At 41.8% G+C, this 23888-nt stretch overlaps 1 protein-coding gene across 3 annotated transcripts in view; it reads left to right on the top strand.

The window, feature by feature from the left end:
* The window catches only part of MTUS1 (microtubule associated scaffold protein 1), a 167632-nt gene that overhangs the window by 19034 nt on the left and 124710 nt on the right, over nt 1–23888 (top strand). The gene's annotated exons all lie outside the window — the stretch shown is intronic.

Below are 23888 nucleotides of genomic sequence, written 5' to 3'. Positions count from 1 at the left end.
CCTGGTGATGTAATGTACGGCATAGTGACTATAATTGATGATACTGTATTGCATGTTTAAAAGTTGCTTAGAGAATAGATCTTAAAAGTTTTCATCACAAGCAAAAAAGAGTTGTTTACCTCTTCTTGGTTTTGATCCATCCCCTCTGAGTGATGTTTAATGGATAGCTAAGAAAATCTGACCTATTAGCATTTATTGAATGCTTGCTTTATGTTAAGCATCGTGTCTGAGACTTCTGTAAATACAAGGCAGTTTATTAGACATCTCTTATTCTTGGAACCATGCAGTCAAGTTGAGATTTACTTAACCCTGGAGGAGCTTCTTATTAAGTGGTCCTTGAGTGGAAATGTTCCATATACAGGTAGTTGTGTCAGTCTTTGTCTGGAAATAATATCAATATGGGTGCTAAATGGTTCAGTAGGAACGTCAGTACCTTGATTTAACTATGGACTGCCTGCCTAGAAACCTGTTCCTAAGTTGTGTGACCCATTGTGGAGTTATGTATCTTGTCCTCACTTTGAGTTTTAGGTCCTAGCTGGAGTCTGGAGTCCCCTAGCCTGGCCGGGCTGCTTTACCTGGAGTCTGCTTTATGGCAGTGACTATCGGCAGGTTCCCCTGTGCATCCGAGTGCCCCCTTCTTAATTTTAAACAACTCATATGTGGTACGTAAGGAATAGTGCAGAGGACCACAGGGGAAGGGAGGGAAAACTGAATGGGAAAGAATCAGAGAGGGAGACAAACCATGAGAGACGGACTCCGGGAACCAAACTGAGGGTTACAGAAGGGAGGGGGTTGGAATGGGGTAACTGGGTGATGGGTATGGGGGGGGGCACGTGTGGTGATGGGCACTGGGTGTTGTGCACAGCTGATGAATCGTTGAACACTGCATCAAAAACCAATGATGTACTATATGCTGGCTAATAGAACATAATAATGAAAATAATAAATTAAAAGAAACTAAAGAAAAATAAAAGTCTTTGTCAGCAAATGCACTCTGGTTACTATCATAATCTTACCCTTCTCTGAAATCATTTATTTCGTGACTTTATGTTGATACAATGAGAATTTTAATGAAGATTTTAACAGTGAAACTTGCCAAGTTAAGGTATCTGTTCACGTGTATAAGTGGATTCTTCGTATGTGATGGTCTAACTCAGAAGAGCTTCTCCCTGGCAGCTGGGTTGTACCACAGTGGTCAGCATGATGATGCATGCTAGAGTGTAGACCCTTCCATTTGTGGGTTTAATATTTGAGATACCAGATAGTTACAAGGCAGCCCCAAATTCTAAGATACCTAATACCGTATTTTTCTCCTATTCTGTAGATTGGGAAAGTTGAGATTGCAATGAAGTTATGCTATTAGCTCTAGCTCTTCTGGTTTGTGGTTTTGATTTGTTCGTGGTAAAATATACATAACATAAAATTTACCGTTTTAACCATTTTTAAGTATACAGATCAGTGGCATTAACTTAGCTCATAATGTTGTGTAACCATCACCACAATCTAGTTCCAGAATTTTCCATGAACGCAAACAGAAACTTTGAACTCATTAAAGGCTAATTTTCCATTCAATCTTCCACCAGCCCCTGGTAACCTCTATTCTACTGTTTGTATGAGTTTGACTATTTTGGTACCTCAAGTAAGAGGACTGCTACCATATTTGTCCTTTTGGTCTGGTTTATTTCATTTAGCATGTTTTCAAAGTTTATCTATTTGTAGCATGAGTCAGAATTTCCTTCCTTTTTTATGGCTGAATAATATTCCATTGTATTTATGTACCATATTTATTCATCTGTTGATGGACACTTGGATTGCTTCAACCTTGTGGTTATGAATAATGCTGCTGTGAACATGGGTGTACAAATACCTGTTCAAGTCCCTGCTTTTGGTCCTTTGGGGTACATACCTAGGAGTGGAATACAAGGTTGTATGGTAGTTCTATATTTAACTTTGTGAGAAGCCACCAGATCGTTTTCCACAGCTGCTGCATCATTTTACATTCTGACTGTGAATTTGAGAGAGTTTGTTTCTTCACATCCTCACTAACATTTTGATATTAGCCATGCTAATGGATGTGAAATGCTATCTCATGGTTTTGATTTGCATTTCCCGGAAGACTTTTGATGTTGAGTATCTTTTCATGCACTTATCAGCCATTTGTACTTGTTCTTAGGAGAAATGTCTTTTTTTTTTTTTTAGATTTTATTTTATTTGAAAGAGAGAGCACAAAGAGGGGGAGTGGCAGGCAGAGGGAGAAGCAGGCTCCCCGCTCAGTGGGGAGCCTGATGCGGGACTCAATCTCAGGACCCTGGGATCATGACCTGAGCTGAAGGCAGATGCTTAACCAACTGAGCCACCCAGGCACCCCGGAGAAATGTCTTTTCAAGTCCTTTTTCACATGATGTTAACATTTTGAATTAAATTTTCTGTTCCTTGGTTTCACTTCATAGTCCTATATATTAGCTTTCTTATTGTGTATTAAGAAAGTTAGATTGAAAGTGGGGAGGAAAGTTTTTGTTTTGGTGGAAGATGTTAAAAAGTGACAGGTTTTTTTTTTTTTTTAAAGGATAGATTTATTTGAGAGAGAGCATGTGCGTGTGAGTGTGGGGGAGAGGCAGAGGTAGAGGGAAAATCCCAAGCAGACTCCCCACTGAATGTGGAGTCTGACATGGGGCTCAGTCTCACAACCCTGAGATCAGACCTGTGCTGAAACCAAGAGCTGGACACTTAACCAACCCAGGCGCCCCTGACAGATTTTATCTGTTGAAGCCAAATTTTGCTCTTGGTGTTTTCAGGTTGGCTGTGTGCTTCCATGCACGTGGACCAGGTAGGAGACCACCTGTCTAACTGGAGTGAGGAAGGCCTGAAGCCTTATGTCTCGTTTGGGATTGTAAAGGGAGGAGGAGGAAGAGGTAGAGTGGAGAATGAGATTCCTTTCTCTTTCATCTCCTTATATTTTAGAAAGGCAGAAACTTCCTCCCATTTTTTTTTTCCACCGCCCCCCACCCCCCTTCCTCCACTCTCTTCTGACTCCTGAGACTGAAGATGATGGCGGCCAGGGTCAGGTAGCAAAGTAGCTTCTATCATTCTCTTCCCTGACTGTGTTTTTTCCCCATTGACACAATGCCCTACCCAGTGTTCTACTTCTTGGTCTTTATACATACGTATAGTATGTCCGTATCTTAGTGGGAGATGTACTACACTTTAGTTTGGGGGCTAGCCTAGGAACCTAATCCTCATTAGCATTTCTCTAGGAAAATGAATTTTGAGTTAGAATAAATCTCCAAATGAGCTTTGGAGGATAACGTGCTTGTAAGTTGGGGACTGCCTGTCCCAGCAGTATAGCATAAGGGTGTGTGACGAGGTGCTTGGGGTTGAAGGAGGACACATAGTTGCAGGGGCTGTGGAGTGGGTCAGACCATGGGCTTTGGAATGAGCAGGTTTACATCTGAATCCCACTTACATATTGTGTGCTTTGCCCCTAAGTTTCCATCTTGGAAATTGTAGCTGTTGATACACATGTATGTGGGTACGGTGTCTGCATCCTGGTTGACTCCAATCAAAGTGATGAGGGAGATGTGAGAGTTTTTCCCTCAAAGTCCCTTCTGCCTGTTTGTGCTACATCAAAGTGCAGCATCTTACCTAAGTTTTCCTTTGTGCAGAAAGGGCACTGATGCAAGCACTGGGCCTTCTGACTTGCTTCCGGAATCCTCAGAGCACATCCAGGCCTCTGTGATAACTGGAGCAGGCTGAACTCTTGCGGGTCCTTCCCTCACTGCTGCACGTGGACTTGGTCTCTGGCATCCTAAAACGTTGTAAAAGTTGGGTTCAGAGATGTTAATTTCCAGTGATGTTGAATTCACTATTATTTTTGCTTCTGGGAGGATTTCTAGTCTTCCTGTTTATTTTATTGTGTAACTTTTTTTCTCTTGGGTCTTCACTGACATGTCTGGGAATAAAGAGATAAGTTTCTCAATCTAAGTTAATTTTTCAAATCAGGAGAAAGGAGGGAAAGTTCTGAGTGTGTACTGCACATGCCTAGGGAACTGGAAGAATGATTTAGTTTCTAGTCGGTAGTTAGCCTTTCTCAGGAATGTATTTTTGGAGGTTGAATCTCTTTTTGAGATTTTTTTCTCTAACATGGATTAAGCAGTCTTGTACTATAATCTTCATAGTTCCCTGCCACTACTTTTTCAAAGACCTGTGTTGATTTTTTTTTGTTTTTCCTTTCTACTTCTCTCCCTTTGATTATTTGTGATGATTGGCAAGTGGTTGTGCAGTTTCAGGAATTGGGAGCACTGCTCTGGTTCTTTACTCCATTGAGTAATCAGATGTTTTCATGCCTAGATCATCTTTATCATTGAGAGATACCGGCTTAAAAAATGTGGAACATAGGGTGTTTGGTTTGGGGCCTACGTTATCCTTGTAGAAAAACGTAATCTGTCTTGAGACCCAGTAGAGGACTGAATGTCCTGCTCCTTATCCTAATTGGCATCAGCGATGGTGGCCACAGTGCTTTCCTTGTATGACAGTAATGCAGATGAAGCTGGCCTCAGGACCAGATAATTATTCTCAGTGGATGCACATGGCAGACATAATTATGAATCACTTTATCTCCTTTGTGGTGTAGTCACTGGAAGATAAAGAACAAGAGGGATTTGGGTAATGCAAGGTAAATATTGACTCTTGTTTTCATCTGCAGCTTTGGGACAGACTATTTAATATGTTGCATAGGTATAGCAGGCCTTTGGTGTCTTTTTTTTTTTTTTAAACAAGTTGTTTTCTGTAGGTTTGTCTCTAGTGTGTGCAGGTTTTCCTTTTAGTACATTTGATGTTCTCACTGCAGGATTCATCTGTAACTCCGTGCCATTTCCCCTAAGATAACTGAATGCATGGTGTTAAAGAGGATACAAATTTGCTTATATCCTAAATGCACCATTAAAGAACAGCTGAAAATAGAGTTGTGATCCTGGTTCTGTCTCTAAGCAGCTGTATGAACTTGGAAGTCCTCAGGGCTGCTCTACTTCAGGATTCTAAGGGCACTGTTAGCATCCTTTTTAATTTAAGTAAATGGTACTGCTGGGCTGCTTTTCTGTAGAATGCGGTGTGAACGGTGACCCCTAGAGTCAGGCCACAGAGGCGCTACTAGAAATCCTAACTTACTCCCGGGACCACTGGTTTTTTCACAGAATAAGGTTGGGTAGAATGAACTCGAACGCTCTGAGCGCTGGGAGAGGCGTCCATCATCCGTGTTAGCCCCTCTTCCATGACTGGGCCCCGTTTCCAGGAGAATTGGAAAATTATTTTTGTTAACAAAAGTAGCGTTTTATTTCCAGAGAATTGATGTAGTCCTTAACAATAGCATTGCTCTAGGAAAATGAATTTTGAGTTAAAATACATTTCCAAATGAACTTTGGGAATCACCTGCTTCTCCGTTGGGGAACCATGCACCCCAGCAGTAGAGCTCAGGGTCATGTGTGACGTGCGTGGGGTTGCAGGAGGACCCGTTCATGCAGGGGCTGCGGGGTGGGTCAGTGTGCAGGCTCCAGCACGAATAGGTTTGCACCGGAGTCCCACGGTTGGAGTGTTTGACCTCATGTGTAGACTTGCCATGTCTTGTGTAGACTTGTCATGTGCAGTCCCTGCAAGACTTGTCAGCATGTATTTCGGGTCTCTGCATGGGACAACTTGTTGTTGGGATTTGAAAGGCATTCATTTTTAGAGCCTGTATTGACTATGGGGAGAAGTCACAGCTTCAGTGACCCCAGTTACTCATAATGTAAAGAGCGGTAGCGCTGGTCCAAAATGCTGATTAAATGATTTCTAAATCTTCCGATTTCAGTTTCTATGAAAGAAATGTTGATCCAAAAAGTACAATCTGTAAAGAGTGGGTTTTACTCCATTGGAGCGTAAATATTTTTAATATTTTGGTATTTAGATAAGATTCCCAAGATGATTATAAATATTTAAATAATTATGAAGCAAATTTATACATAGGTCCTTTATACATAAATCATTTGATAATCTGTGAGCACTCAGAATTTCCTGAGTTTAAAGGCTATGAAAATCGTCAGAATTTTTAGTATAGGAAGCACTATTCCTACACTGATAGAAAATGAGAAATCAAATTGTACATAGATTAATAAGGATTCCTATTGTGATGTAGATACATACCTAAGATGTTTCCTTCTAAACTTTTTTTTTTTAATTCAAGTCACTGGAATATTCTTTTTTTTTTTTTTTTAAGATTTTATTTATTTGACAGAGAGAGACATAGTGAGAGCAGGAACAAGCAGGGGGAGTGGGAGAGGGAGAAGCAGGGAGCCCGATGCGGGGCTCGATCCCAGGACCCTGGGATCATGACCTGAGCCGAAGGCAGACGCTAACGACTGAGCCACCCAGGCGCCCAAGTCACTGGAATATTCTGGGTTCTTTTTTTTTTTTTTTTAAAGATTTTATTTATTTATTCATGAGAGACAGAGAGAGAGAGAGAAGCAGAGGGAGAAGCAGGCTCCCAAGGAGCAGGGAGCCCGATGCGGGACTCGATCCCAGGACCCTGGGATCATGACCTGAGCCGAAGGCAGACGCTTAACCGTCTGAGCCACCCAGGCGCCCTGGGTTCTTTAATTAAGAAGCAGTCACCCAGCAATGGTGAATGCTGATTTAATCTGACAAGTCAAAGTCCCTCCTATTTGCAGAGATGGTCTGGATAGACCAGTAAGTTGCTTGCTGTACAGAACTTTGTGTTTTTGTTGTGTTTTCAGTCTTACTGTAAGTGATGTACAATATAACCAAGAAACGTCTCTGTACAAGTTTTCCTCCTTTAAGCTTCAGACAAGTCTGTGATGTTTTGTTGGCAAAGAGTCCAAGGAAAATTCTTTAGTTTGGGGATGGGGAGAAGGCATTACACTCAGCTGTATTACTGCTACAAGACCCAGCTGGTCTTTGAATAACCGTGGTCTCCTGAGAGGATTCATTGAATGGTCTGGTGTTGGGATTTCTTTTAGTCTGCTTGCAGTTTCTGCTCTATGAAAAAGACAGTTTCTTATGTACAGCCACAAACTATTTTATTTTGGGACAAATAACTTGAATAAGACCTCTCAATTTCACAGCTGTTGATCTTAATATTCTGAAGAATGCAGGTAAATTACCTTGATACAACTGATTGAGGGCATTTAAATTAAGCAAAAACTCCAGAGTTAAGTTTTAAAAGTGATAATTTTTTTTAAATAAGCTACTTTTAAAATCTTACATACTTTTCATCTGCTTAGATTTTGTGTTATTTATATTAAAACATCCCTACTTCCGCATAAATTCTAGAATATGTAAAAATGCAAAGATCATTATGAGCAAATGTGAGTACACTCTTATCTTTTGGAGAGGAAGAGAGTTAAGTGTGGTGTGCCGTATTTTGTGCTTATGTTGTCAAATACCAAAACTCTAAGCAACATGTAAAAAAGTTTATATGTTGTTAAAACGGACTATGGTCGTTTTATGGTTACGTATGCAGTAGCATGGAGTATGATAGAAAATTAGGGGCGCCTGGGTGGCTCAGTCGGTTAAGCGGCTGCCTTCGGCTCAGGTCATGATCCCAGGGTCCTGGGATCGAGCCCCACGTCGGGCTCCCTGCTCGGTGGAGAGTCTGCTTCTCCCTCTCCCTCTGCCGGCCTCTCTGCCTACTTGTGCTCTCTCTGTCTCTCTCAAATAAATAAATAAAATCTTAAAAAAAAAGAAAATTATATGTACTTTAGTTTACTATGTACATCTGAAATACCCAGATGGTTAGTGTTTTGGTTATAGCTCTGAGGCAGAGGGGGAGGCTCCTGCGTAAGTGAATGAGGCAGAATGGGAGGGAGGGGTAGAAGAAAACTTAGAACTACTTGAGTATTTAAAATGCTTTGAGTATGTTTAACCTGGCAATTTGCCTTTCACACTACCTTAGCAACAAGATAGGAGGATTGGGAGAACACTTACTGATGCTATCTTATGATATGTTTAAAGAATATAGGATGTCCTGAAACATAATTGTTTGTAAAAGGCAAATGTTGAAACATTTTACTTAGTGAAATTACTAAGCTTGCAGGAATGCGGTTTTAAGAATTTGTGAACATGTGGGGTCGTCCACATGCTGGTTTTGAGGTTTTAGGAAATTCTGAAGCCAGAAAATCTTGGAATAAAAGTAGATTTTTGGAATAAAGTCCAGGAATCAGAATTCTTGAGCCTCAGGGTGCCTGGGTGGCTCAGTCGTTAAGCGTCTGCCTTCGGCTCAGGTCATGGTGAGCCCCACATTGGGCTCCTTGCTCGGCGGGGAGCCTGCTTCTTCCTCTCCCACTCCCCCTGCTTGTGTTCCCTCTCTCGCTGTCTCTCTCCCTCTCTCTGTCAAATAAAATTCTTGAGCCTCAGTAGGTCAGTGAATTGGTTTTGTGTTGACTTTTTTTTAAATTAACATAATGTATTATTTCAGAGGTACAGGTCTGTGATTCATCAGTCTTACATAATTCACAGCGCTCACCATAGCACATACCCTTTGCAACATTCATCACCCAGCTGCCCCATCCCTCCCACCCCGCTCTACTCCAGGAACCCTCAGTTTGTTTCCTGAGATTTAGAGTCTCTTAACTGTTTGTCTCCCCCTCTGGTTTCATCTTGTTTCATTTTTCCCTCCCTTCCCCTATGATCCTCTGTCTTGTTTCTCAAATTCCTCATATCAGTGAGATCATATGATAATTGTCTTTCTCTGACTGACTTATTTCGCTTAGCATAATACTCTAGTTCCATCCACGTTATTGCAAATGGCAAGATTTCATTTTTTGATGGCTGCATAATATTCCTCTGTGTGTGTGTGTGTGTGTGTGTGTGTGTGTCTATATATAGACACACTATATCTTCTTTATCCATTCATCTGTTGATGGACATCTAGGCTCTTTCCATAGTTTGGCTATTGTGGACATTGCTGCTATAAACATTGGGGTGCACGTGCCCCTTCGGATCACTACATTTGTATCTTTGGGGTAAATACCCAGTAGTGCAATTGCTGGGTCGTACAGTAGCCCTATTTTCAACTTTTTGAGGAACCGCCATACTGTTTTCCAGAGTGGTTGCACCAACTTGCATTCCCACCAACAGTGTAGGAGGGTTCTCCTTTCTCCACATCCTCGCCAACATCTGTCGTTTCCTGACTTGTTAATTTTAACCATTCTGACTGGTGTGAGGTGGTATCTCATTGAGGTTTTGATTTAGATTTCCATGATGCCTAGCGATATTGAGCACTTTTTAATGTGTCTGTTGGCCATTTGGGTGTCTTCTTTGGAGAAATGTCTGTTCATCTCTTCTCCCCATTTCTTGATTGGATTAAGAAGTCAAACTCTCACTCTTTGCAAGTGATATGATACTTTATGTGGAAAACCCAAAGACTCCACCCTAAAACTGCTTGTGTTGACTCTTGAAGTAGACTCTAGGTAGGTGCTTTCCTTCAGTGGTGGTGTCTTTGTCATAATCAGCTAGGGGCCTCACTCTTTCTAGGGCCCTGAAAGGCTTTTAATTGCATAGTGTGAATTATCTAAGACTGATTGTACTATATGGTTAACAGAGTAAGTCTGTTTTGAAATGCCAGTTCTCATAAAAATGCGACCATAGGCTTAAAATAAATTTTATTTACCACAAGATTTAGACAGAATATCAGTTAATTGTTTAATCTCTACTCGTGTAAAAATAGTTATTTTTCCCTTGGAGGATTCTTTTTTCTGGGATGTTTGTTATCAGTTTTGAGTACTTTGGTATGCCATCTGTCCACTGCCACTCTTTGTTACCTGCTGGTGGTCTTATAACTGGGGTGGTTTTCTTTGTATTTTGTTTTGTTTTGTTTTTGGAGGGGAGGGGCTTATATCTACTTTTAGGATACTTGGGAACACTCGATTGTTCCTACAAAAATATTCTAATTAGCAAAATGCAGGGCCTTAGAGATATTTTAAATACAAACCTCATGTGCTTTTGAGGGTGGTTGAGGAAAGAGAATGATACATTTTTGAGGTAATTTTAATTGTTTACCATGGCATAAGCAAAGTTTCTCTGATAGAGTTCATAGTTGAGTGGTATTTTCACTTAAAAACTCGTAAGTCTTGGTGTTTTAGAAAGAAGTGAATTACTTTCCTTGAATGACTAAACTAAATAGCATCTGTCTCTAAGCTTAATAAGCCTTTTAACCTAGATCCCTTATTTGTTCTTTGAACTTTTCCTTTATTATTGCTCGGAGTGGGAAAACAAAAACCCTTTAGCTTAAACAAACTAAAGAAAAAAGCATAGAAAGCCCTTGGATTTAAGCTTTTAGTATAAATTACTTTTTGTATCTACCTAACATGGGAATATTTATGCAGCTTTCCTGTACTGTCTGTTGTAGTTCCTTCTTAAAATATTAATATAAGTGGAACAGTCTTTTGAAATAATGTTTTATTTAACACTCGTATGTTGGGCACTGAGTGTCTGCCAAGCTTTTTGCAGCTCCGTGCAGAAAACACAGAGGTGAGCCTTTAAGCTCTGTCTGGGGTTTCGTCTCCTCCCACCACTGTGTTCAGGTCCATCCCAGCAATTTGCTGCCCTTGGGCTTTCCTCATTGGGACATCTTTCACACTTTAGCCAAGCCAAAGTGTTCGTATCCATTTTAACAGTGTTGGCAGACTCCTGTTGTTCCCAGAATAGAATGCAGAACCTTGAGCTTACCCAACTGCCGCCCTGGATCCCTCCCACGGCCACTTTGAGCTTCTTACTCTTTCCAATCGGTGTGGTCATTTCGAACATCAGAGCCAGTATGATCTCTTCTGATAGAATTGCCTGTCTTTCTGTCTCTATTTGATATTTCCCCCAACTTCGTTTGGCACACGTAAATCTCCATTCAATCATGGTCTGTTGGTTACCTCTGTTGTATATGGATCTTTTCTCTAGTGAGGCACTTGCCTTGCTGTAAACGCAAGTGTTCCCAGTCCAGTCTACAATAGCCCTGGCCCCTAACTGTGCCCCGGCATGTGGTCGACATCAAACACATGTTTCAGACAGTATTCCCTGGTTGTATTCGTTTTGTAATTTGAACAGTGCACAGTTTTTGATTGAATACAAACTGGTCCAAGATCCAAAAGCCCAACTGTCATTAATCACATGTAAGATGTGAACCATTCAAAGAGTTTTCTTCATCGATAAGTAAAACCAGACTTAAAATGAGCTTGATTCGGGTGCCTGGGTGGCTCAGTCAGTTAAACGTCTGCCTTCAGCCCAGGTCATGATCTTGGGGTTCCGGGATCGAGCCCCGCGTTGGACTCCCTGCTCAGCAGGGAGTCTGCTTCTCCCTCTGCCCCTCACCACGCTCGTGTTCTCTCACTCTCTCTGTCTCTCTCTCAAATAAAATCTTAAATGAGCGTGACTGATGATCTTTATGAAAACAAACTAATTTTTTTCTGTTATCAGAATGGTTCACAGTGATCCATGAGCTTTCCTTAAGGTCTACAAGCCCACCACCACAGTTGTCATAAATAGTGGATCTGTGGTTTAACTATGTAGGGACCATCTTCTCCCCTAAATCTAGCCAAGCACTTTCAGAATATAGATCTGAGTTGGAGACATCCTGGTTTCTAGAAAACCTCTGTTAAAGTGTAAATAAATAATCATGGAGATCTAAGTACAAACCCATTCTCTCTTCAGGGAAGAGCAGTGATCTGTGGAGGGGGGCATTGGGTCTGTGTTGAGTGTGGCAGAGATGGCCATTTGCCTCTCAGTCCCTGTTTTCCCCCCTCTTTTATGTTGATGGAGTCTTGAGTGGGGTACAGCCTGTATTGGTGTCCGTTTCCCAGCCTGCCTTGCAAACAGGTGTGGCCATGTGGTTAGGCTACCGACCCTGGAGAATAGAGTGCTGTTAGGGAAGTAGCTTCCCTACTTGTTGCCTTTACAGCCTGCTCAGCAAAATGCAGAGGGTGCTATTTTGGGCCAGAGGTTGAGGTCATGCACAGCAGAGGAATGAGAAAGGTGGAGCTGGGGTTTCTGACAGCTGGGTCACTTAATCCTGGACAACCTATGCAGACTTCTCCATGAGACAGAAATAAAGTTTGGTCTTTTGCCACTCCAGTTGAGGTTTGGTCTCCTTTGGCTAGACTTTGAATCCAAAATACTGTAGTATGCTTTATGACTTTGGACAGGGAATGTCTAGACCAGGAAAGTAAGAACTGCCTAGAAACACGGTACATTCTCTGGAGTTGTCAGAGATTTGGTTGATTATGGTCGGCAAGGATTTAATGTTGGGTTAGTGTTAAGATTCCATGGATCATTTTTAAGGCTTCCTCTAACCTGAGACTCAATGACTTTGTTCAGTTTTGTGTTAATAAATTACCGTATTTGATCATTTCTAAAATAGACGTTTCCACACTGGAATGTTTCTGATATTAGAATGTGTTTTTACAAGACAGCCTCTTAGCTTTGGCATATAATCAGAGCGGAATTTGACTTGTGACCTGATGGTCCATAGGCATCCCCCAAAGTAGGTAGAATTAGTTGCAGAAAAATGTTGAAGCATGAATACTGGCTTAAAATGAGCAAGGTCCAGTAGCCAACCAGGATTCCTAGTCTGAGCAATAGCTGAAGAAGTGACTCCCTTCAGGTTCAGAAAATGGCCACTTGCAGCTCAAGTTTGTAGTTTCTTCATGGAGCCCAGTTGGTGGTCTCTCTTGGCTTCAGGCCAGGAACAGCTAACCTGTTCAGGATGTAAGGAGGAACTAAGAGCAGCCTGATTTGGTAAGAAGATTCTCTGTGGAAGGAGGAAACAAGATAGATAGTGAAGGTTTGAAATAATCCTTTTACCTGATTCTTTAGTTTGTTCCCTATGCTCAGAGTTAAGACAAGTACTGCTAGAATGATTATAAAAAAGAAGAGCTCATCCTTTACTCTCAGAGGCAGTCTTTCCCTCTCCGCTAATTTTATTTACTTCCATATATTAAATAAAAATGACTGTAAATATTGGGTCTCTGTGACCCAAGTAGTATACAATTTTAATTTTTTTTGTATTTTTTCCCCTATTTGTTTTCTTTGAATATTTGGCAGAAATAGTTCACATTCTCCAAAAGCACACTCAGATTTCTCTCCGTTCTGTTTTTCAATTGTTGAAACTTTCCAGTGCGTACTAGTTCTCTGTTGTTCCTGGAGACATCCTTATTGGACCTCTGACTTCCTGCTGCCAAACGGGCTGTTTGCCATCCAGGTGTAGGACACAGGGTCACCCAGGTGTTGCCGGGGGATTCCTTTTTCCTTTGTCCTCTTGGATGACACTCATACTGGGTTTAATTCCTATTTCCTGGATGACACTCATACCTGGTTTAATTCCTATTTCCTGGATGACACTCATACCTGGTTTAATTCCTGTTTCCTGGATGACACTCAGACCTGGCTTAATTCCTTATTCTGGTGGCTTTCATTCTTAAATTCCTGAGAAAGCATGAAAGAGCTAAGACTGAAGCTTTCTTTGCCTGAAAAATCCCTTTATCAGCACTCCTATCTGATACATGGTTTGGCAGGATTGGAATTCCAGTCTGAAAACCCTGTTTCTCTCAGAAATTTGAAGATAGTGCTCTGTCTTCTATCTTTCAGGATTGTAGCAAAGTTTGTCATTCTGATATCTGGTCTTCTGTGTGTCCCTTTTTTTTTTTTTTTTTTGGCCTCTGGAATGTTTTTCAGCGTAGTTGTTAAAAGATGAGTACAAGACCAGACTGCTTAGCTTTGTCACTTCCTAGCTACGTAACTATGGCAAATTATCAAACTCTTATGCCTCAGGTTCTCATGCGTACAATGAAGATAAAAGCACTGTGTGACTGAACAGTTGTTTGTGGATTATACGAGAATTCATGTAAAGTACTTAGAAAAGCTTTTTGTGCATAAGATTCATATTGGCTGCTATTAGTTGTTATAATCTAGCTATTCTAAAATATCACAGTGATACACTGTGGTCAGATCTTGTTCATTTATTGTGTAGAACAAAGAGTGCACCTCTTTATTTTGGAGACTTTGTCCTTCAGCTCCAGGAAGAATTCTTGGATTACTTCTTCGGTTATTTCTTACCACGAATTTTTTTTTTCCTTGTTCGGTTAACAGTATCAGTTGAATGCTGGATCTCTTGGATGAACCCTTAATTAAAGAAGAAAAGAAAGCCCTTTTCCTTTTGTACTCTTTGGGTGTGTGTGTCTTTTGCATAAATTCTTAAACTATGTCTTTTAAAATTTTTAATTACAGCTTTCATGTTAATTTCTGAGCATTCTTATTCTCTGCTTATATTACTTAAAACATCCTGCTTTTGCATGAATATGATAAATTTTTTTCAAGATAGTAGTGATCCTCCTTGCTGGCCTCAATTTTCTCTGAGAAATTTTTTTCTTGTTTTCTTTCATATCAAAGAATGTCCTCAAATATTAGGTTGATGCTTTACTTCCTTTTTAAGATTGAGTTCTCTGGACTCAATTTTGTTTCTGCCAAGAACGATCCTCTTCTATTTTGCCTGGCTATCAGCCTGATTATAAGCTTATTGTGGAATGGCGCACAATTCAGTATGCAGAAGAATTTCATTACATTTCCCTGTATGCACCCCCGTGCCTTGCTCTCAGCCTCCCCTAGAACTAGTAGCTCTAAAGTTGGGACATCTAATCAGTTTCTTCTGAGATTATATAGCTGTTTACCGAGTGGGGGTAGTTGTCTAAATATACAGGGTATTGGTAGGTACCTGGGGGAGACGGGATGTCCAGTGGATCCTTAGAGTTACAGGCGATCTCCCTGTAGAGGCCCTATTTCTCTCCACCTTCTGTTGTTCATGTGTCCAATTCCTGGGTCATTCTGGGGTTCTGTGGGGTGTTCTGCCTTGCATCCTGTGGTATGTTCTCTGTGACCTTGTTTGACCTCTCTGTAAGTCATTCCTGGTTTCAAATATTGAGATTTGTGGTTAAAGTGTCATATACTATTGAATTCTTTTTCTTAGTTTTTTTAATGCAAGAATACAAATATTTGAATTTATTATAATGACTTAAAATTAGGAAGCATAAGTATGCTTGCAGCATATTGTTTTAACCTTGTGGCAAAAAGTGGAAAGAGGACCTTCCTGTTTTAGGAAGTATAGGGAAAGGTATTACTGTCCATTTTTTGTTACAGAATGAAACTGGAAGTGCTATTTTGTTCATAACATTTTATCATAACTTTATCACTTTTGTATGACTGTGCATTGCACTCACTAAACTACCATCATACTCAAGGTCAAGTTTGGCATTTGAATCCTCCATAGCCGTTGGTGAGTTTTAAATGAAAAAATTTGTTGAAACTTTGAGTGTAAGTGGGAGTCTCTTTTGATGTTTATTGTTAAATTTATACCCATTGAAATTCTAAACTGAAGTATTAAAACATCTTCTTGCAAACATAATAAATCTTAAGGACCTGAGCTGTTGACTGATTTTCCTGGACCTGATGGAATATCAGGACCTCCATGATTGGCTTAGACCAGTCAGAATGTACCCCTGAGCTGGGTGGCGTTTTTTCCCTAAATTACATGGACTGGGTGGACACCTGTATGAACTCAGGTTTCTGTCAGCAGGGAAGAAGGGCAGGATGCATAATAGGTAAGCGCCTTGTAGGGGCTGCTGTGAGATTAGAAGTTACAGGAATTTGGAGGCACAGGAGCCCAAGGAAGGCTGTAGCTGCAGAAGGAAGCTGAATGGAGGAATGGAGCCTCTTTGTGGCCTTTGGATGGGTGGGATTGATACATTTTCACATTTCTTCCGTGTCTAATCAAGGAAGGGGATTACTTGCGTACTGGGTGTCCTTGCGTGTGGTACTCTGGGGACACTGAATCACCCATCAGTTGCCAAGTTTCTGATCTTGTCCTTAAAATTGCAGATACTGATAAAATTTGTTTTTGCTGGGATGCCTGGGTGGCTCAGTCAGTTAAGTGTCTGCCTTTGGCTCAGGTCATGATCCCAGGGTCCTGGGATCGAGCCCCGCATCGGGTTCCTTGCTCAGCGGGAGCCTACTTCTCCCTCTCCTGCTCTCTCTGGTTGTGTGTGTGTGTGTCTCTCTCTCTGACAAATAAAATCTAAAAAAATTTGTTTTTGCTAATAAAATATGCTTTCAGTTTTATGGTCTTGAACATCTATACCAAACTTGAATAAATTCACTAAAATGGCGCCTCGTTTCAACTCTTCTCATATTGCCTCTAAAGTCAGAATTAGGCTTTTTTCCACAAATGCTAGCACTAATATCTCTTCACTAATACTATATGATGATTTTATCACATAGTATAACTTCTGAGAATTGATGGGGAGGATTTGTGAAAACCAGGAACCAATTTTTAGTGATATTTTTCATGTTTGTTACTAGGCAAATTAGGAGCCTTGTGGTACCTGGTTTTAGGATTGGGTGTCTTAATCAAGATCAATATTGACCGTACCCAAAGAGTTGAGACTACACTGTTTTTGCATTAATTCACTTTGCTGAGTCAAGAAAAAAAAAATAGAAATATTTATTTATTTATTTATTTTTAAAGATTTTATTTATTTGACAGAGAGCGAGAGCAGGAACACAAGCAGGGGGAGTGGGAGAGGGAGAAGCAGGCTTCCCGCAGAGCAGGAAGCGAGATGCGGGGCTAGATCCCAGGACTCTGGGATCATGACCTGAGCCGAAGGCAGATGCTTAACGACTGAGCCACCCAGACGCCCAAGAAATATATTTTTAAATGAGGGTATAGTGCAGGTGATTGCTCATGTTGATGCAGTAGAGAAGGGACTAGAGCGAAGGTCAGCATACTGTGGCCTGAGGGCCAGTTCTGGCCCACTGCCTGTGTTTGTTTTGTTTTGTTTTGTTTTTTTAAGTTGTTAATTGGGACATGCCCATGCTCATTCACTTACTAATGGTCTGGGGCAGCTTTTTTTCCACAATCCCTGAGTTGAATAAATGCAACCGAGACCTTATGGAGCATAAAGCCTGACATACTTACTGTTGGGCCCTTCCTGAAAACAGTTTGCCAACCCTTGGACTAGATTAACATGAAGCTTTCTTGGAAGAAGCAAACTTAAGAGGATTTAAGAAAATAAAAAAGGAACAAGGAGGTTTTTCAGTGTGTAGGAGATGCATTATGAATTACTGTTTGATGGGTATGATTTTCTTCCATATCAGTGCAAGTACACAGAAATTACCTTTTTTCCTGTTTTTAGATGTTACTAGCCCGTATGTCTGGACATTCAGTATAAGAGGACAGGGCAAATGGAATGAGCTACTCTTTGTATCCTCAAGAATTTGTAGATCTTACGGTTTTTTTCCTATTTAGGAAGTGCTGATTAAGGAATCTTTTCTTTTGCCAAAATGAGATGACTAAGATGATGGAGTTCTTAATGATTACTCTTTTCTTTCAAGGTAGTTAGGTATTATTTAAAAATATAATTTGCTTCTCCCCCTTGCCTCCCCACCACCCCCCAAAAAAACCCTCTTAAAAAATAGGCTCAAATACTAATTTAATTCTTGTTCTCTTGGAGTCCAGAATTGGTAATTCTGATTGGTGGACAATAATCCTCCAAGCAGTGATTCAGGGATCCAGGCATCTTCGATCCTGTGGTTCTACCTGGTTCATCTGGGTCAAGCTACGTAAGGAGGGAGAACCTAGGGAGGATTCTATGTGAGTTTTATGGTCCAGGCCTAGAAGGGGTACATGCAGTGTCTGCTTACATTCTATTGGCCGAACACATGGCATTTACCTGCAGGAGAGGTAGGAAAACGTTGTCTGTGTACCAGGGGGACAAAAAAAAAAAAAAGGAAATGGATTTTGGTGACCAGCCAGTCTCTCCCACAATTACTGGTCACTACAATCACCTTATATTTTGAAAGCAATCAGATACTGGTGACAGATAGAAGCCTTCACTTACTTTTTATGTTTTTTTTCCTTTTTCTTCCCTGAAGACTGCGAATCCCTGATAAGTGATTTCAGCTGAAGAGGTATAGTTTGGGCAGAAGAACTGTAGTGTCACTCAAGGCAGATTTTAGCAAAGATCCTATTTTGGTGTGATGTGCCATATACCGAATATTGACATAATTACCCCATGTTAACCTTAAAAGTAAAACTGCCAGTTATTTTTACCAGCAAAAGATGGGTCTATTTGGGAATAAAAGAGAATTGCAATCCAGGAGAAACAAGCGGTGTCAAAACTGTAGGCAAGTCCAGGGAACAAAGGAGAGACCCACTTTTTTAAGGGGAAAAGGGGTCCGTTGGGAAGGCTGTTCAGAACTGAATGAAAGTCCATTAGAGGAAACTGGGTGTTCAAAGTGTGGTGGTTTCTTCTTGGCTGACCTGTTGTCCCAGGAATGGGGAAAGCCACTCTTCCTCTGGCTGGCGTGGTAGAGTAGTACATGCATGCAAGGTCACGTATGTCTCTTCCTGTAGGGTCTATGGCAGTAGGGCATGAGATCTCCCCCTACCAAGACCTCCTGACTTCATTTTAGTGAGATTTCCCATTCCTGATTTTCCCACCTATAGTGGAAAGGAATTCTTATACCACCTTAATGCTCGGCACAAATATTTCCAGTTTGCCCACCACTGGGCAAGTGGTAAGATGGTGCTTTCCAACTTTGCTGAGATTGAGTATTGTCCTGTGGCCTGCTTTGGTGAATGGTGAGCACGAGTAGTATGTGTCACGGCTTGGCAGGAGCTTTGAGTGAGTGGGCACTTGGCTGTGGTCCTTTCCCAGTGTCTGGAGATGGTGGAGGTTTTTGTTGAGATGAAGACTCCATCAGCCTGACTCTGTGGTTGACCATGGGTATGAGCAGGGCTCCCAGCCAAAACCCCTGGGCATTTGCATTAAACCATTGAAGTTCCTGGTGGATTTTGCTCTGCGCCTATCCTGAGGGGTAGAGGGTAAGTGTTGGTGCTTTGAGATCTTCACCCCTCTAGCATTTAAGGATCCAAACTAGCATCATATTTATAATAAAAAAAAAGGTAAATCTCTATTAATTTCTAATAGTGCCAGGCATTTGAACTATTTGTTGCTACCCATGTAGGCATCTCCCAAGGTAAAGATACTTCGGAATTTCTACCAAGATTTTCACCTCATTTTTTTCCCCCCACTGATGCTTATCTTTGAAATGAAGGACTGTTTTAACTTTTGCTGCCTTTACAAGTGGTGAGAGCGGGAGAGCTCTGGAGGGAATCTAATCTTTCTTGTCACTGCCTGTGCAGCTGGGTACAGGTGTGGGTGAGGGGAGCATGGATGGAGATCTTCTCACCATCCGGGCAACCTAGAGCAAGAAATCACCTTCTCTGAGGGGGTTGGGGAAGAGTAATTACTGCTCACTCAGCCCATTAGAGGAGAAAGGATTGACTAGGGACCATGGCTGCAGCCAGAGGAGATGTGGTTTCTGGCCTTTAGGGCCCCATATGCAATGCTGGCTGTAGTTCCTATAATTCTGGGGGAAATGGCAGTACTCCTGGGCAGTAGTCATGTTCCATTGTGGGTTAAAATGTCGTGTAGAGGCTCTCTGGGATCCGAACAATTGTTTAAGTGTAATTTTTTTTTTTTTTTTTAAATAATGGAAACTGTGTTCTGAATTCTAAACAACCAATTCATAAAAGGACTTGAACAATGCACTAATTTTCTATGAAGGGAGTTGTGCTAGTTTGTAACAAAGCACCACAAAATGGGTGGTGTAAAACAACAGAGATTTGTTCTCCCAGTTCTGAAGACTGGAAGCTCAAAATCAAGGTGTCTGCAGGGCTGTGCTCCCTCTGAAGCTTCCAGGGGAGGATGTTTTTCGCCTTTTCCTCACATTTGCTGGCTTGTCAGCATGACTCCAGTCTCTGCCCTGCCTTCACGAGGCCAGCTGCCCGGTGTGTCTATGTCTTCCCATGGTATTCCTCAGTTTCTTCTCTTTCTATAAGGACTGTTGTCATACTGGATTAGGGCCCTCCCCAGTGTCCTTATCTTAACTTGATTACATCAGTGACATTCATAAGTGCTGGGGGTTGGATGTCAACATATCTTTCTGGGAGAAACAGTTCAACCCATAACAGGAGTTGAAAAATAGCTCTGCTCCAGTGTACTATTTTAAGTCCATCCTACTTCCCAGAGAGGAGGAAAATAATCCCCGAAATAATGACTTTTACAAAGTGGACTAAATAACAATAACAAAGATTAATTAAAAAATGGGCAAAGGACTTGAATAGACATTTCTCTAAAGAAGATACGAAAATGGCCGTTAAGTACCTGAAAAGATGCTCAGCATCAGGAATCCTTAAGCAAACTTAAGTCAAAACCACCAGGAGATACCACATCACAAATAGTAGGGTGGCTATTATATTAAAACAAGTGTTGATGTAGATGTAAATAAATTGGAACTTTGCATTGCCGGTGGGGATCTACAGTGGTACAGATGCTGTGGAAAATAGTTGTGATTCCTCAAAAAATTAAACATAAAATTACCATATGGTCTAGTAATTCCACTTTGGGTATATACCCAAAAGAATTGTGAGCAGGGTTTTGGCGATAACCATCCACTGATGTTCATAGCAACATTATTCACAATAGCCAAGGGGTGGAAGTAATCTAAGTATCCATCAATGCATGAATGGATAAACAATGTGGCATATACATACAATGAAATATTATTCAGCCTTAAAATGGAAGGAAATACTGACACATGATACAACATAGATGAACCTTATGTTGAGTGAGAGAAGATGGTCACAAAAGGACAAAATAATTGTATGATTCCTCTAAAGAGTAGTCAAATTCATAGAGACAATGGTAGAATGGTGGTGGGTAGGGGTGGGGTGAGAGAATGGGAGGTTATTGTTTAATGAGTACAGAATTTCATTTCACATGAAAAATTCTGGAGATGGATGGTGATTGCACAGTATTGTTAATGTACCATTAGATAGCATTAAGTACAATTAAAAATAATGAATCTTATGCAGATTTTACCAAAATAAAAAAAGTAGACAAGTTGTAGATTTAAGGTAAGAATCAAAGAAAGATAAAACTATGTAAAACTCACTGACCCCGTCTAATAAGTAATACCCCTCTTCTCAATCTAGGTTCTGGCCCAGTGGAGAAATAGGACAGAGTAAGGTATCTGGCCTTTGAACAATCAAGTCATCTCTGTTGAAGGCTATTTGGGAGGTGATAGCTTGGTGTGAGAGATCAAGGAGCTCCTTAACAGCACACCCCAGAATTTGGTCCTCCCAGTTACCACAGGGCTGCTCTTGGAGGTGCAGAGTACTTCTGTGTGCTCCCATGGTCCCCATGGGCTGACTTCTCCCCAACAAGACAGTTGGGGGGGGGTGGTGCTCAGCCAAGCTTGGTCTGTTTATTCTTCCCAAATTTTCTATTCAGATACATGACTGCACTTCTTTAGGCAGGATAAAAAGGTCAGATTGAAGCAAAGAAGGATATACTGAACTCCCCTACTAAAAGAAGCATCAGGTGTGGGGGAAGAAGCCTTCACCTGAAACATCCCTACTTCTTGTTCTCTTCACATATCCTGCTTGCAAGTTGGCTCATGGTTAGCCAGTGCCTCCTGTTCAAGAGGTTGCTTCCCAGTGAAACCACAGTCCCTTTGGGTACTCTTCTCTCACTTCTGACTGGCAGTGGAGATAATGACTGAAGGCTCTGGCAGTTAATGACATCAATTCCAAGGCCACTCTGTGCCCAGGGCTTAAATTTGCTTTCCTCTTTTCAGTCTCAAATGATCTACAGCCATGTTGTCTTGCATAGCTTTTTAGAGGTGTGTAGTGAGATCCAATGACAAACGTGCCAGGAACATAGTGATGCCTAAGTTTGAACATAATTTTTCCCTGGGAATGTGACAGTAGAAGTTTAATTGTAGGATGTTTAACTTTGCAAGTTCAAGTCCAAATACGTCAAAATCCAAAGGAGTTAAAAGTTCAAAATAGGGCGCCTGGGTGGCTCAGTTGGTTAAGCGTCTGCCTTCGGCTCAGGTCGTGATCTCAGGGTCCTGGGATCGAGCCCCGCATCGGGCTCCCTGCTCAGTGGGGAGTCTGCTTCTCCCACTTCCTTGGTGTCCCCCCCACCGCCGCTAGTGTGCTTGCTCTCTCTCTCATTCACTCTACACTCTCTCTGTCTTAAAAAACAAACAAACAAAAAAATTCAAACTAAAATTCTCTTGGCCCTTTCATACATTCATTAATTCAAAAGTGCTTATTGAAAACCCACTCTGGGTACTCTTCTAATCATTGGGGATATTTTGGTGCATAACCCCCCCCCCCCCACCCCCAACAACAACAAAAAAATCCTGCCTGCCCTCCTTGAGCTGACTTTCTGGAGACTTCAAGGTAAAAAAACAATAAATTCCAATAAGCATATCTTTACCAGGTCCTGTCAGGCTAAAGTATTCTTGAAGCCTGGGTGGTGGTTTGTTGTCCTGGAAGCTATAGTCCAGGCTGCTTCACAGGAAGGGCTGCCTTTTGCAATCTCTGAGGTTGTGCTAGTTCTCAGCACCCCCTGTGTGAAGAGGACAGAGGTGATCACAGAATAGTCTTCTCCCCTTCCCTTTGCCCCCGAGGCACATTTTGAAAACAACCCAATCCCCTAACCCTGAAATAGTAAGCAGGGAAAAAGTACATTCTTTGAACGGGGTTGATTGTGCTCCTGAAGACCGCTGAGCCGGGCCCCTGCCTCGTGCCACACCTTTCACTCTTGGACCCGCAGCCATTTTCAGTTTCTGCCCCAAGAGCTACTTCTACTGCCTCTTGCTCTGGGTGTACTTACAGCTAAGAAACCCGACTCCTGCGGAAGATTGATCTCTAATATGTAACAATCCAATCAAGAGCTTCTTGGGGACACTTTGTTGTATAGGGGTGTGCACATTCCCGCGCATGGTATTGTGATTCTTGAGTCCTTGGAAAGACCACGTGGATTCCAGCTTCTCCATCCATCAGTACCTTTTTTTTTTTTTTAAAGATTTTATTTATTTGACAGAGAGAGACACAGCGAGAGAGGGAATACAAGCAAGGGGGAGTGGGAGAGGGAGAAGCAGGCTTCCCGCGGAACAGGGAGCCCGATGCGGGGCTCGATTCCAGGACTCTGGGATCATGACCTGAGCCGAAGGTCGATGCTTAAGGACTAAGCCACCCAGGCGCCCCCCCACCAGTACCTTCTTGTCCTCAAATACAGAGTGGAATTTGGGTGACTTCCTAGCCTAGCATTGCCTATCAGATCTATCATTAACAACTGAAAGCTGGGAACATTGTAGTTTTCTGTAGGGCACACAGAAATCTGCTTTGCTGTTTTAAAGCCAAAAATACTGTGTTGACCACCAGTGTCCTCGAGGACCTGTAAAGACGTTGTTGCCTGGAGTGCGGGTGTGTCTCTCCCTGGTGCCTGCCGCCCGGCTCTCTGCTGTCTCGCTGGGCTCACGTGAAGCTTCTGCTGTCTGCCCCCACCTGCCAGGGGGGTAGTTCAAGGTATATCCGTGTGGCCTGCGTGAAAAGGCTGACTGCTAAAAGCCTTTGCTTGTGCCAAGGGCCACATGGCTTTATTTTAGATGTGCAGCCCAGGCCTTGTTTTCTTCCAGTTATGGACTTGCGCAGTCCTCCTTCCGTGGAAATGGCCACTTACCAATGGATAGAGTTGCCCTGAGCTGGAATTTCCTACTCAGATCAAAAGGATGTATGGTCTTAAGCTTAAAGTTTCTTGCCCCGTCTGTGCTATTTAAAACCATCATCCTCACTGAAAAAGTGAGCTGGTTGCAGGATAGAGGCTGCAAACCTCCAGCATGGAAAAACGTCCGACCTATGATTGAACCGAAGTGCCAGCTACCTTGCTCATGGCAGAAGCTCAGGTTACTCTACGAGTGTTTTGCTCCTGCAGATGTTACTCCTT

Source organism: Mirounga angustirostris, unplaced genomic scaffold (assembly GCF_029215605.1).
Source record: "Mirounga angustirostris isolate CCGP_5_RB_7025 unplaced genomic scaffold, mMirAng1.0.hap1 SCAF_2, whole genome shotgun sequence".
Taxonomy (NCBI): Eukaryota; Metazoa; Chordata; class Mammalia; order Carnivora; family Phocidae; genus Mirounga; species Mirounga angustirostris.
Note: the sequence above shows the minus strand (reverse complement) of the source record. Positions and strands in the feature narration are given on the sequence as shown.